Below are 14,687 nucleotides of genomic sequence, written 5' to 3' on the forward strand. Positions count from 1 at the left end.
TTTTTCTTCAGTTTTTTCATAATTTAATATTTTATAAGCTTCTCAAATATCTGTATTCTGCATAGGGAAATTAGTTACTTCAACACTTCATATCCTCTCCAGTCTCCTCTCTTTCTTTTCTTTTTCTCCCTTTAATTTCTTTTCTAATGATTATTAGCAAAGAAACAAAAATAATAATGTATAAATAATCCTCCTTGTTATACATATGTTTTTTACAAAAGTATGGAGTTTAGTGATGATTAGTAAAGTTGATTATTTTAAACTAAGGCAATCAACAGGAAAGGAAGGTTCTTGATTTAACCCTCTAGCTAGCTATAGCTATCTAGGTTCTTGCTATCAATCATTGTTGTTTTATTTGTTTCTGAAAGAATAAAGATATTTTATTTTTTAAATATTTTTGTTGATATAATAAATCAACAAGAAAGGAGATAAGAAAGAGAAGGTCGTAGGGGTTGGAATGATTCATCTTTATAAGGTAGAGAGTCGTTCGTTAATAGTGAAAATGAGGGGAGAAAGTATAGAAAAGTGTCTTTGAAAGCTAAAGAATGAAAAGAGGAAGACCACCTAAGTGAGACCTCCTCGACCTCAATCCTAGAAATTAAATCAAAATATTTATGTATTTTTATAAGACACTTACTATCATCTTTAACTTTATTTGTGATGTCTAAAAACTTCATTCGCAATGTACCAAATATTTTTCTTTAAATTAATAATAAAATATCAAACATTTATAGTATAATGATTTTTTTAGCCCTCCAACTCTACAAAAAAGTTATTTTAGCACTCCATTTTTCATCCTTTTTTTGTTATTGAACTTGTATTGTTTGTCAAATCAAAAAAATTAACATTTTTAATTTTGCTTACGTGGAATACACATGGATTGCCATGTATATGCTACGTTAGCACTTAGTTAATTTTTAAAAAAATAAAAAATATATTATTTCTTTTTATAATTTTATACTTTTTAATACATATTTATTTTTAAAATAAAATTTATAATTTTTTTGAATTTTTTAAAGTTTTAAAAAGTTTTAAAAAGTTAATTAATTGTCGATGTGATATCCATATGGCAATCCACGTATATGTCATGTCAGTAAAGTTAATAAATGTTAACTTTTCTATCCATTGAGATAATTTGACAAACAACATAAGTTTGAGCTAAAAAAAATAAAAAATTAAATAAAATGTTAAAATGACATTTTAGTAAAATTGGAGAGCTAAAAAGTAATTATGCCAACAATTATTATAATCTTACTATTTAAATAATTTTATATACATATTTTTCGGTAAATGGAATTCTATTAATATAATCATCATTGCTTGAAACAAAATTGTATCTAAGACCCAAATCACTAATTTAATGTACGACCAAATCACGAACAAGTCAAAGGCATGCATTATGTGAGTAAAGGTCATTAATATAAATTATTGTACCCAATTTAAAGTCTTTTTGCAAATACTTTTTTATGGTTATATATTTCCAAATCTTGATGTTCACGTGAGTGATTCAGTATGGGTTTTAGATGGTGGGTTTAGTTAATACTCGAATCGAATTATCATTAATTGAATTAATTGAAGTATAAAAAATTTTAACTGTTAATCGAATTGATTTTTTTCAAATACATTCATCGAATCAAAATATTTCGATTAATTCGGTAGGTTAACTAAATTAATCAAAATTTATATATTTTAATCTTTTGGTTAAAATAAGTATAAAACATATAAAATATATATTGTTAATGTTCATATTTTAATAATTCAAAAACTTAAAATAGATATGAAAACAATAAATAATACATTAAAACACTATATAAATCTTGAAAGTTAACAACCAAACAAAAAGTTAATAATAACAGCATAGAAGAAGTCTTAATATATATTATTTATTTTAGTTAATTACTCGGTTTCGAATCGAATTAATCGATAACTGAAATTCTAAAACATTATTAACTGACCTCCGATCAAACTAAATTCAATCACCAATTAATTAACCAAATAAAATTAACTCGATCGATTAATTCAATTTTAACTTAAATTCATAGCAACAAAATATACATTGCATACATACATAGGGATATTACTGTTATTGAAGAGCCATATTTATATTCAAAATAAAATCTCAAAGAATTTTATTCTAAATAATATTCAAGAATAATATATGTTTTTATTTATATGACATTTTTATATAAATTCATTTTTCATGTACAATATTTCCCCCTAAACCTTCTTAAATAGTGTTGCACAAAATAATAATGTCATATATATGTATATATATATGTATATATGTAGTATGTATTTATTGGGGCTAAGAGCATTATCATTTGTACAAGTTTTGGCTGCATATCTGACTATTGCCGCGAGCCATTAATCCTCCCATGTGAAATCCTTCACGTTCCATTTGCATGATTGAGGCAAGGATTCTCCTTATTCTTATCTCTTTCAAATAAAACAATCATAAATATATACATATTATATTTTGGAGAATGTTTGGTAGTTTATATATACACTAACACACATAAAATCTTGTGAAAGTATATATGCTTGATACTATTTATTATGAAAATAATTGATATTTTGTTCTTGATGTTCAGAACAATAATTTAATATTTTTATGTTATTTATATTTATTTTAAAGTGTTTTATTAAGTCAATATCAATTAGATATTAATTTTAAATTATAAGTGTGTTTTTATCTTTTTACGTAATAAATCAATAAAATTTTAACTATAATAAGATTTAAATCCATAATACTTAAAAATTATTTTATGGGCCATTCCTACCATATCTTTTATGGTCATTTTTCAATTATTTAATGTCATTTCAATAATTTTTCCAAGTCATTGATACATAATTTTGGTAATATTTTTACTTTGAACTCCATACCTCAACTCTAAACTTAAATCTCAAACTCGAACTTAAAATCCAAACTAGTTTAGGGTTCGAGGTTCAAGTTTGAAGGATTTTAAGTAAAAATTTACTAAAATTATATATCAATGATATAAAAATTTATTAAAATATCATTAAATAATTAGAAAATGACAATAAATAATATGATGAGAAAGGCTTATAAAATAACTTTTCCATAAAACTATATATGATAAAGGATAAAGGATAAGCAATTAATTTTATAGTTAAAACCAAAGTATTCATTGGTTTTTATATGAATTTTAATAAATATAAAGTTGTTTAAGTGAATTTTATTACTTTTCTTGTGTAAAATAATGGAATTAATTCCTAATTCGTGAAAGCTATATTTTTATATTAATATATTAAAATTTTATTGTATATTTAAAAGATTGTACTTGCATATCCCTATCAATAATGAAAGAAAGGACATTTTTCCAATGAAAAGTTTCGTTGGAAGATTTCTATTTCATTAAAAATACTTAGGTCATCCATAATACTTTATTTCTTTTCTTTGAAAGACTACCGCAGGATTCATCTCTTGACATGAGATCTTGAAACAACCGCCAATAATCCTTTCAAAGATAAGGATGATGAGATTTTAGATCGAGTTATTCCTCTTTAAAACCGGATACAGGATAAGATTTTTTTTTCTTTTAAACAATATATATAAAGTGATTATGATAATTGTTTACTTTACTTGTGTTACTTAATTATATGAAATTATATTTTTATTTTTATATTTATATTTATTAAAAGGTAAAATATATAATGTATTTTATGTTTAAATATTTATTCAACTTAATTTTAAAAATATTGAGAATGTTAAAAGATAAGTAGTAAAAATGAAATTAAAAGCGAAGTCGGGTATGATAGAGATAGATACATCTAATATTTAAAAAGTGATAATAATTTTAAAATTATATATCCATAATAAAGCGAGACAAGTAATTGAAATAAAGCATAATGATTATAAAGCAATGATAATTTTAATAATATCTGCTTCCCTCATGTTCCATTGTCATCTCTAACCCTAAAATAAAAAAACAAAAAAGCTTAAATACAAGGTTCACACTCAAAGAAAGATAACATAAAGAAAATGTAAAAGAAATCCTATTGTTTTTCGATTTATCGAATAAAATAGTTACACGATAAAACCCAATCCATATAGGCACACGTTTTTTCCCTTGAATCTTAGTTTTCTAATTCAATAAATAGATAAATATATGAACTTGTATAATTGAATTATTAGGTACCTAAGTCTAGAGGTGTTCATAGGTTAGGTCTAAACATGATATTAATATGTTTTATAGTTGTCCAAGTTTGGCCCAGCCTGAATTTTAGATCTAAAATTTTATCAAAACCCCTCCATATTTATAAAATACTAACCTTAGTCCATTTTAGACCTACCCATATTATTTTTTAATTTTTTTATAACATCTATATTATATTATTTTAATATTTAATAAGTTAATACATCTTTTATTTATTGAAAATTTTATATAGTCATCTTAACATTATTTTAATGTTTACATTAGAGTAATATTATATATTTAATATAGGTTTATTTCTTTAATATGTTCTAAATGATATATTATATAAAAATAACATAATATAAAGTATTGTAAACTTAAAATGGATCGGTCGAGTCAAATTTGGCTCAGACCTTAAATATTAAAGCCTGAACCTAATCCATATTTTAAACGATCCTAACTTTTTGTCAAAGTCCATTTTTCAGACTTATATTTTTGTCTAAACTCTTCCAAATTTCAAACAAACATTCAAGACTAAACGAATAGCTCGATCCATAATAAGTATACCTAAACCCTAACCATGGATACCAAAAACTTATGTATGTATATAAACATATATTCATATGTTTCAAAAGAAAGGGACAGGTAATTAAACTGTAACATGTGAGATATGGAGGACCACCTAATTAAAAGCTTGAGTTGGAGGTTTTTTTTTTTTTTTTAGGGGGGGGGGGTGGTTACAGCTACCCAATAGTTACGCAATTTGGCTTTTACTTCCTCTGAATTTTCTCGGAAAATGCTCTGGAAAATCGCTTTCAAAAGTTGGTGCTACTCTCATTTCATCTTTAATTCTTCGAATATGGGGAGTGTTGCCTTTAACATCCGTACAAGTTTTCAATCGTATAAAGAAGACAAATCCCACAAGGCTTCTCCCATTATTTAATCCAACATTTTTTATTTTTTTTATTTTAGAAACGAAAATTTGTGGATTTAAAATTTTAAAAAATCATTTTCGTTTTTTATTTTTGACAATTGATTTTCTAAGCATCCAATGATCAAATAAGTGATACTGATGGGATAAAAAGGAAAATAGGGTTTTTCCATTACAAATGTCGGTACTTTTAGAGTCAAATTTTTAAACATAATCTTTGTAGGTTAACTTAGGGGTAATTAAGCCTACCATGCTAAATTAAAGAAAATATCTCTCAACTTAATTGATATGGGTATTGTTGTAAATGTAGATAGATATGAGTTCAAGTGCGTTAAAGCGCATTATTCTTCTATTTATTAATTGGGGAGAGACTATAAATAATTCTTGAGATTGTGTCAAAAAATACATATATAATCAAGACCTATAATAAAATTATTTAAAAAATAATAGTAATAAAATAAATCTCTGTTTTAAAATGTGGATATTTTTATTTGCTTATAATGATTTAAACGAAAAAAAATGAGGAGTGTGTGGCGTAAGACTTTATTAACTGGAGCTAATTAGCATCTGATAAAAACTTGAATAAAAAAGAGGAGAGATTATATTTTACCCAAAAAAGAAAGACTATCCATTACAATTTTGATGTTCCTTTGTCTGTCAATTAATTTTGGCATAATGTTAATATTTACTTTTTTTTAATCAATTTTGTTCCTATTTTTTTAATTAAAATTGATCTTTAATTTTTAAAAGAGTTAAATTTAACTATTAAATTAAAAAAGTTAAAATAATCTTTCTTTAATGAGAATACTAAATAAATAAATAAATAAATTCATCATTATACCCTTATTATAAATAAATTCAATTTTCTTAAAATATGTGTTAAGCCCAATTTATACCCAGGGCCCAATACTTTTAAAACCCAAAACAATTACCTAATTAAACCTAACCTAATCTCTAAGCCCAATACACCCAATAACCCAATACCCCAAAACCCACCTAAACCTAATGAAAAAACCCTAGCAGCAACATCTTTTCAGCGCTACACACCCGAAGCAGCCCCCCTCCCACACGCTGCTACCCACCTCCGTATCGTACGCCGTTATTCGTGCAATCCACGGCCTCCGTGATCCTCGCCATACCTACAAACGTACAGCAGCAAAACATTTGTAAAAAGGGCTATAAAAGCCCTCAAAAAACACTATAAAGGGGATCTTTTTTTCGAATATAATAGAGAATATACAAAGTCAAGAGTAAATCGAGAATCGGGACTAAGGTTCGAAAGGTGATTTTTCATTCTTTTTTGGAATTTTCTCTTGATTCAGATTTCGTTTGTTCTTTTTCTTTTCCATTATTTTTCAAACGGTTTAAAAAAAAAATAAGAGAGGGAGAGAGGGGACTTACCGGTGAACTCGCGACGTCGGCTGCCTCGGCACGCCAGATCTCCGATGAAGGTGGCACTGGTTGAAAAGGAAAAGATTTGAGAGCTTTCTCTTTGTTTTTTAGGAAAAATAAGAGAAATAATGGATAAATTTTATTGGGGTTTTCTAAAAGGTTCTTCAATGTTTTAAAAAAAATTTAAAAGGAATGCTTCATTTGTTTTTATTTTTTATTCTCCAAAGCAGAGACTGGGGAAGGGGAAAAGCAGGCTGTGCATTGAATATAGGCTGGAACTGGGCATATTTCTTTTAAATGGGCAATTTTCGCGACCAGTCCCTTTCCTCTGCGCCTACGTTCAATCAAGTCCTTATTTTGTTTTCTTTAAATGCTTTCAAATTGCTCCTGAAATTTGCGCTCAGACCCCTCCCTCCTTACTCGCGTGTACATTTTGGTCTCCTTATCTCCTTTTATTATGTTTTCACCTCAGAATTTCATTTTTTAATTCAATTAAGCCCTATTTCGATTATTTTGGACTTTTTTACCATAAAATTAATTATTTTTAGTATTAGAATTTTTATTATTACTATTTTATTATACTTTACTGTTAATAATAATATTATTTTATTACTAATATTATTTATTATATTCTACTATTATAATAGTTCGTACTATTTGTTTTTATTAATATATTAAATAAATATTTTTTCTTATGTATATAATTTCTTAGAGTTTTACCATATACTTATATTTCTTTGTTTTAAAATCACTACAATATTAAATTCAAATACTTTTAAAATTATTTTTATATATGTACTTTAACGTTATTAATTGTTTCATATATATATTTTATTATTGATTCCATATTATTCTACTTGTATATTGTGTATTTATTATTTATTTATTATTTTTTAAATTATTTTCCTAATTATATGTATACAACTATTATTTTTGAAGATCCGTTTTAAAATTATACTTTGTTTGTTTCGACTATTTTCTTATTATTAATATGTATATTATTAGGAATCCTTTTCCTATTATCTTACATTTTATATATTTATATAATTGTTTTATTTCTTTTGTTTGTAGTATTATTAATATGTTACCACTACCATTTTATTATTTGTCATTAAACCTTTTTTGCTACTATGTTTTATTGTTAATATGCATCGTTTAGTTTATTACAGTAATGTTATTTGCATGTGACATACCATTATTTTCGTTTTTTTAAATTTTAATTGCCCAAATTCATTTATTCACAGATTTATTCTCAATTGTTTTTAAAATAATGGCAATGTTCGGTATTTAAAGAATTCAAAGGATCGTACCCTAACGTACTGGGTTTCGCTTTCTTTGTTTGTTTTGAATATCAGAATATCTTTTTACCGGTTCACTCTCAAAATTTTTCAAAATAAAGGCAATGTTCGGTATTTAAAGAATTCAAAGGATCATGCCCTAACGTACTGGGTTTTGCTTTCTTTGTTTGTTTTGGATATTCGAATATCCTCTTAAAGCAAAAACACACGTTTTAAAGGCAATATCACATTTGAGGGTCAAAAATATTGTGTCCTAACGTACTGGATGCAATGTTTTACCTCAAGGTGAGATGGTATTTAATACACATTTGACTTACCAAAATGTTTTAAAAGCCAATAAAAGGAGGATCGCGTTTTGAACCCTGTCCAAATCTTTAATTTTCGACATTTAAGATACTAATTAATCGATTAAGTACCAATTTTGGGCGTGTCGAGGGTGCTAATCATTCCTCGTACGTAACCGAATCCCGAACCCGTTTTCTTAAAATTTGTGGACCAAAATGTTGTATAATGTGGCCCAATTACACCTCAAAAAAGGATTGGTGACGACTCTCAACTTTCGTTTTCAAAAGTCGATTCCCGTTTTCAAAAAATGGTTTCGACAGCTTGGCGACTCCACTGGGGACAATAAGAGAGTCGAGCTGTAAATTGATTATTTTCTGTCTTCTTGTCGTAATTTAAAAATTCGATTTTTCTAAAAATACACGATCCTCGCTTTGCATTTTCTGTGTCATTGTTGAGTTTGGTTTTTTCCGTTGAATTTCTCTATATACTCTCGCATCATATCGCATGACCGTTGTTGTCACACCTCTTAAGTGGGAGTGAGAAACTATGCCTTCGTGAGGTTTTCACCTCTGCATGGGCTAGGGGATCGCTTCCGGAATACATCCGTACTTATGCCTTCGTGAGGTTTTCACCTCCGCATGGGCATAGGGAAATGTATTCCCCTGAACCGAACTTAATCCATATGAACCTATAATGGGCAAGGATCGAGGAATCTGCTGGTTCAGGTACCTTTACTCTAGAACTAAACCACATATAGTGAGATGTAGGAACCCGCCTTACGTAGAATTACACCTAACCCTAGTGGTTGCCCGAACAGGCATTTGATAATTTCTTGATTGCTTTGATTTCTATGCTTATGCATGATTCTGACTTATGTTTTTCCTTCTTTCTTTAATAGTGATTGCATAACATTTTCATCATAAAAGGAGGTGTTGATATACGGTCCGGTTACTAATAGAAAGTTTTGCCATGAAGAACGAATTCCTTGATGAAGTGAAAGACAACGCGTTTGTCTAAAGATGGTCAGAGAATGCACAGTTAGAGAAAGGTGACAGTTTGACAGAGGGGTACATGTCAGAGTTATGGGACTTTACCCGTATTAGTGTGGTTCAGAATGATCTTCAAGAGCTGAAAGAATTATGGAGTCACTGGGATAAGGAGATGAAGCAGCTCCTCTACTGTAATTATGGTGATATTTCTTATCTCCTCGATATTAAGGTAGATAGGTATTTGTTCCAAGCCATGGCTCAATTTTGGAATTTCGCCTACAATTGTTTTACTTTCGGAAAGATGGATCTAGCACCTACTGTCGAGGAATATACAACCTTGTTTCGTTGTCCGAGGTTTCAAGTTGATAAGATTTATTCTAGAACTGTCAATATCCTAACCTTTGTAAAGAAGTTGATGAACATCACTGTGATAAGTGAGCAGTGGATTGCAACTCGAGTCCAGCAGAAAGGCAATGGAAAATACATCTCTTGGGAAAATTTGAGAGATCTGATCCTGACACACCCTGATATGAATAAAAGAGTTGATGTGTTCGCCTTGAGCGTTTATGGTTTGGTTATTTTCCCTAAGGCTTTAAGGCATGTAGATGAAGCAGTCGCCGATCTATTTGACCGACTTGGTAAAGGAACCACTCATGTTCCTGCAATCTTGGCCGAGACTTTCAGATCTTTGAGTGCATGTCGAAGGGCAGGTGAAGGCAGATTTATTGGGTGTGCACAACTCTTGTTAGTATGGTTTCATAGCCACTTTTGGAAGGTAGAAAATGCCTCTTACCGACCTTTTCTCAGAGATTACTCACCTTTGAAGGTGATAGTGACCATATCAAGAAGAGATGACATAACAAAGGAAAAATAGATAGTGATACTTCAAAATCTCCAAGAGGAGGATATCGAATGGAAAGCCCCTTGGATGGTTTCCGAGAAGATTCTTTATCGATGTGGGAGTTATAATTGGGTCCCTTTGTTGGGGATTTGGGGAGCCGTTGGATACGCCCCTCTGCTTGTATTGAGGCAATATAAATCGAGACAATTTATACCGATAACACATGGGCTAGCTTAGAGTGGGTACTCGTATGGGGAGAAAGACTCCAAGAAAAAGAGCCGCGAGATTTATAATGCCTAGAACCAAACCTGCCGGATAAAGGGAGTTGTTGTGAATTTAATGGTGATTCTTGAGTATAATGAATGGTGGAGTAGAAGGGTTAACGACAATATCCCGAGGCCAAATTTAGAAGAAGCTCGACCGATAGAGGAATATCTGCGGGTGGTCCCCTCCGAATTGGAAATAATAAAGCAAGACTTCGAAAAGAAAACCTTAAAGTTAGAAAAGAAAATAGAGTAGTTGGAGGAGGAAAAAGTGTACTTAAAGCTGGATGTTGATGTTCAAATATTCGAAGCTGAGAATTTGAGAAAGAGAAAGAGAGAGGTTGAGGAGGACCTGGACAGTCTGAAGACTAATTACAAACAGCTGCATAAGTCAATGAGAAATGCTGTCTTGGGTAAAACATCTGAACAGTGGAGGCAAGAAATCCAAGAGGAAAAGGCTAGGACTGATTAGTGGGAGAGAAAGTTCCATGATGAAAAACAGATGTTAAGAGCTCGGGTGACAGAGTTAGAAACGGCACTACAGCAACATCGGAGTCATAACTCAGTGATTAAATTAAGGGCTAGCCTAAGTAAGATCGAGCATTTGAAGGGGAAAGTAGAAGAACTTGAGACTACACTTCAGAACTGTGAGTATCAAATTGAGTCATTGGAAGTAAATAATGAGCAACTAGGAAAGCAACTTCACCGATCTCAAAATCAGGTCCGAGATAAAGATTACCTCATAGAGGAAGCTATAGCTCAGATACGAGAGGTGGCTGATCATTTACAGACCTTGGCGGTCCAAGCAGATGTGCTAAGAGTCAAATATGAGTTAGAGTCAGATCGGAGGCGAGAGTTAGCCTGCTTTCTTAGGAAAGTAAAAGCTTTGGGTGTTAAGGCAAGACCATATATGTAGTTCATTTTATGTAAAAGATTTTGTTTTTCAGTGAGTTTTCTAAATGGAATTGAATTCGAATCGACGTCTCCTTTTTGCATTCATGTCATGCATTTGCATTGCATAGCATATTAAACATTAAGTTGCATAAAAGAACCCTATTAATTAGCGATAATTTATCTAGTTACCCTGGAACATCGCTACTATACACGAAGAAAAACAAAGGATATGGATCAGAGGTTAGAGAAGTCAGAACAAATGCAAAAGGAGATGCAGGAGCAACTGCAAGATCAGATGCAAGAGCAGCTGGCTAGGATCCAGCAGGAGATGAGGGATCAAATGCTGGAGTCCCAGAAAAACATGCTGGAATCATAGAATAATATGATAAGCCAGCTGACATAGCTGTTTAAGGAAGGGTCTGACAAATGAAAAGGCCCTATGGTTGATACTGGGAATGACAACGACAACTCTGCTTGTCCTACAAGCTTTGCCCCAGTGAATATTTAAGCACAGCCACCAAGTGTGTCTGTTAATGTTAAACATCTGTATCAAACTGGTACTTCAGCACCAGTAAACTTCCCAACGAGCTCGTCCTCTAACCCTAGAGATAATATGGCAAATCCCACGGTCCCGAATTTTGATAAGGTTGAAGAGGAAAAAGTAAGGGCGGAGCTCTCAAAGCAACTCGAAGATCGGTGTAAATGGATAGAGGAAAAGTTAAAGGAGCTAGAAAGTGCTGATCATTAGTGCGGAGTTGACGCAAAGGAACTCAGTTTGGTCCCGGACTTAATACTTCCTCCGAAGTTCAAGATGCCAGAATTTGAAAGATATAATGGAACCAGCTGCCCTGAGGCTCACATTACAATGTTCTGTCAAAGAATAATGGGATATGTCAACAATGACCAATTGTTGATTCACTACTTTCAGGATAGCTTGACCTGGGCTACAGCCAAATGGTACAATCAGTTGAGCCGTACTCAGGTCAAATCATGGAAGGGTTTGGCGCAGGCCTTCATGAAACAGTATGGCTATGTGACCGATATAGCACCTGACTGGATTACATTACAGAACATGGAGAAAAGGTCAGGTGAAAGCTTCAGGAAATAGGCCCAGAGGTGGAGGGAAGTCGCTACGCAAGTCCAACCACCACTGCTGGAAAAAGAAACGACTATGCTATTTATTAATACCTTGAAGGCCCTTTCATTAATCATATGTTGGGGAGAGCAATTAAGAGTTTCGCAGACATAGTGATGTCTGGCGAAATGATAGAAAATGCAATAAGGTGCGGGAAGATAGAAACAGGGGAAAGTACGAGAAGGTCAGCCCCGAGGAAAAAGAAAAACAAAGTAAGCAATGTGAGCTCAGACGATTCAAAGCCTGTCACCGTTAATCAATCGAGAACGGTAGTCACAGGCCAACAAGCTTCACCAAGGCAAGAGCCAAGCACCAGGAGAGATATGGAGAAGATACAGTTTACCCCTATCCAGTGACATATAAGGACCTGTACAAAAGCCTATTCGATGCACATGTTGTAGCACCATCCTATCTAAACCCGTTGCAGCCCCCATATCCCAAGTGGTATAACGCAAATGCTCAGTGTCAATACCATGCGGGGACTGTGGGGCATTCAATAGAAAGCTGCATCTCGTTTAAGAAGTTAGTCGAGAAGCTCATCAACATGGGTGTTATGAAGTTTGATGACGCACCTGTGGTAGGTAAGCCATTACCCAGCCATACTGATGGTAGGGTAAATGAAATAATCGAGAATGTGGGGAGGAGAGTTAAATTGAACGTGGATGAGGTAAAGACTTCATTCAGGGGAGTTTGAAAGAAAATACTGAAAGTGGGGCTGATCACACAAAGTTCAAAGAGCAACTCTCAGGAAGTGAGGGACTATTGCGAATTCCATAGCGAGAAGGGCCATGAAATCCAGAGTTGCAAGAAATTTAGAGCCTTAGTCTGGGGCTTAATGGAGAATAAAGAGTTAGAGTTCTTTGAGCTTACATGAGAAAAAGACGTATGTGCTTCTGAAAAGAAGTAGATAGAGGAGGTTAGTCATCCAGTGGTCATCATTTCACGGCAAAAAATCAGTGAAGCTGAAGCAAGGGTGACACCAAAGATCGTTATCCAAAAGCCTAGGGCTTTCTATTTTAAGGATAGTAAAAGGGTGCCTTGGAATTATAACGGTAGTGTGACAGTTTCGAAAAAGGAGAGTTCGGTCGATACACTAAGCACAGAAGCCGAACCTGTAAAGAAGAAGTCCTTTGTGATCAGACAAGGAGAAAGGATGACAGAACCACAGGTTAATGAACCAGTAATGGAGAATGAACCCAAGAATTTTTGAAGTGTTGTAGAATAATTACACAAGCAGCCGGCTCACATATCAATATTGACTTTGCTTTTGAGCTTGGAGACTCACCGTGATGCACTAATGAAGGTGTTGAACGAAACTTATGTCGCTGACGACATTTTGGTAAAAAAACTAGATCGTCTTGTCAGCAACATAAGCGCTGACAACTTCATTTCCTTTAGTGACGATGAAATACCACCGGGGGCATAGGATCTACCAAAGCTTTGCACATTACTACTTGCTACAAGGGGTATACGTTACCGGAGGTGTTGATTGACAATGGTTTGGCACTGAACTTCTTGCCTCTGTCCACATTAAACTGATTGCCTATAGATAACTCTCATATGAAGACATGCCAAAATATAGTGAGAGCATTTGACGGCACTGAAAGGAAGGTAATGGGAAGGATAGAGATACCTCTTCTGATCGGGCCAAATACTTACGAGGTAGATTTCTTAGTAATGGACATTAAACCTTCCTATAATTATTTATTGGGGAGGTCGTGGATTCATTCAGCAGGGGCAGTACCATCATCGTTGCATCAGAAATTAAAGTTGGTGATGGAGGGCTGGCTAATAATAATAAACGCTGAAGAGGACATTATCACATACGTTGCTAGTGATGCACCATACATTGACAGTGATATCGAAGGGGTTGAATGTTCATTTTGATCATTAGAGTTCGTGAATGCAACCTTCATCACTGAAGGAGGCAAGATCCTAGTGCCCAGACTCTCTAAAGCTACGAAGATGAGTTTACAACTGACAGTAGGAAAACGAGCATTACCCGAAAGGGGATTCGGGAAATATCTCGACGGACGAGTAGAAGTGCCAATTTTAGCAAGCAAGTGGAACCGTTTTGGCTTGGTGTATGAGCCAGATGCACAATAGAGAAAGAAAGAGCTGGAGAGGAAGCATGAAAAGAGAAGAGCAAGATTAAGCGAGGCAGAGGTCAAATGGGAGCCAATGACCTTTCCCTAAATATCCAGTACATTTGTGGCAGGAGGAGTTGTACATCCTGAATTGAAATTCGCAGATGAAGGAACAGCTGAGGGAATAATGAAGATTCTGAGCATCAATGCCGTGTTAGAAGAAGGATCGAGAGAAGCAAACCTAGTGGGCGTTTGCCCCTATGAGCCTGGAAGTGTTCTAAACAACTGGACTGTAGAGAAACTTCCTGTAGTTTTTAGAACTAATACAGAGTAATGTTCAAAACACCCTTATTGTTTTTAGCCTGGGAACAATAAGAAATCTTCTGTGAAATAGGCCCATGTTCAAATCATTTAT

At 32.7% G+C, this 14,687-nt stretch overlaps 1 long non-coding RNA gene across 1 annotated transcript; it reads right to left on the reverse strand.

The window, feature by feature from the left end:
• Nucleotides 1–5,904: 5,904 nt before the first annotated feature.
• Nucleotides 5,905–6,737, reverse strand: LOC108482752 (uncharacterized). Its single transcript, XR_001870931.2, has 2 exons — nucleotides 6,490–6,737; nucleotides 5,905–6,227 (listed from the first exon to the last, which is right to left on the reverse strand). It is a non-coding gene; the product is annotated as an uncharacterized LOC108482752 (long non-coding RNA).
• Between the last annotated feature and the right edge of the window lie 7,950 nt (nucleotides 6,738–14,687).

The sequence above is a fragment of the Gossypium arboreum genome, chromosome 1 (assembly GCF_025698485.1).
Source record: "Gossypium arboreum isolate Shixiya-1 chromosome 1, ASM2569848v2, whole genome shotgun sequence".
Taxonomy (NCBI): domain Eukaryota; kingdom Viridiplantae; phylum Streptophyta; class Magnoliopsida; order Malvales; family Malvaceae; genus Gossypium; species Gossypium arboreum.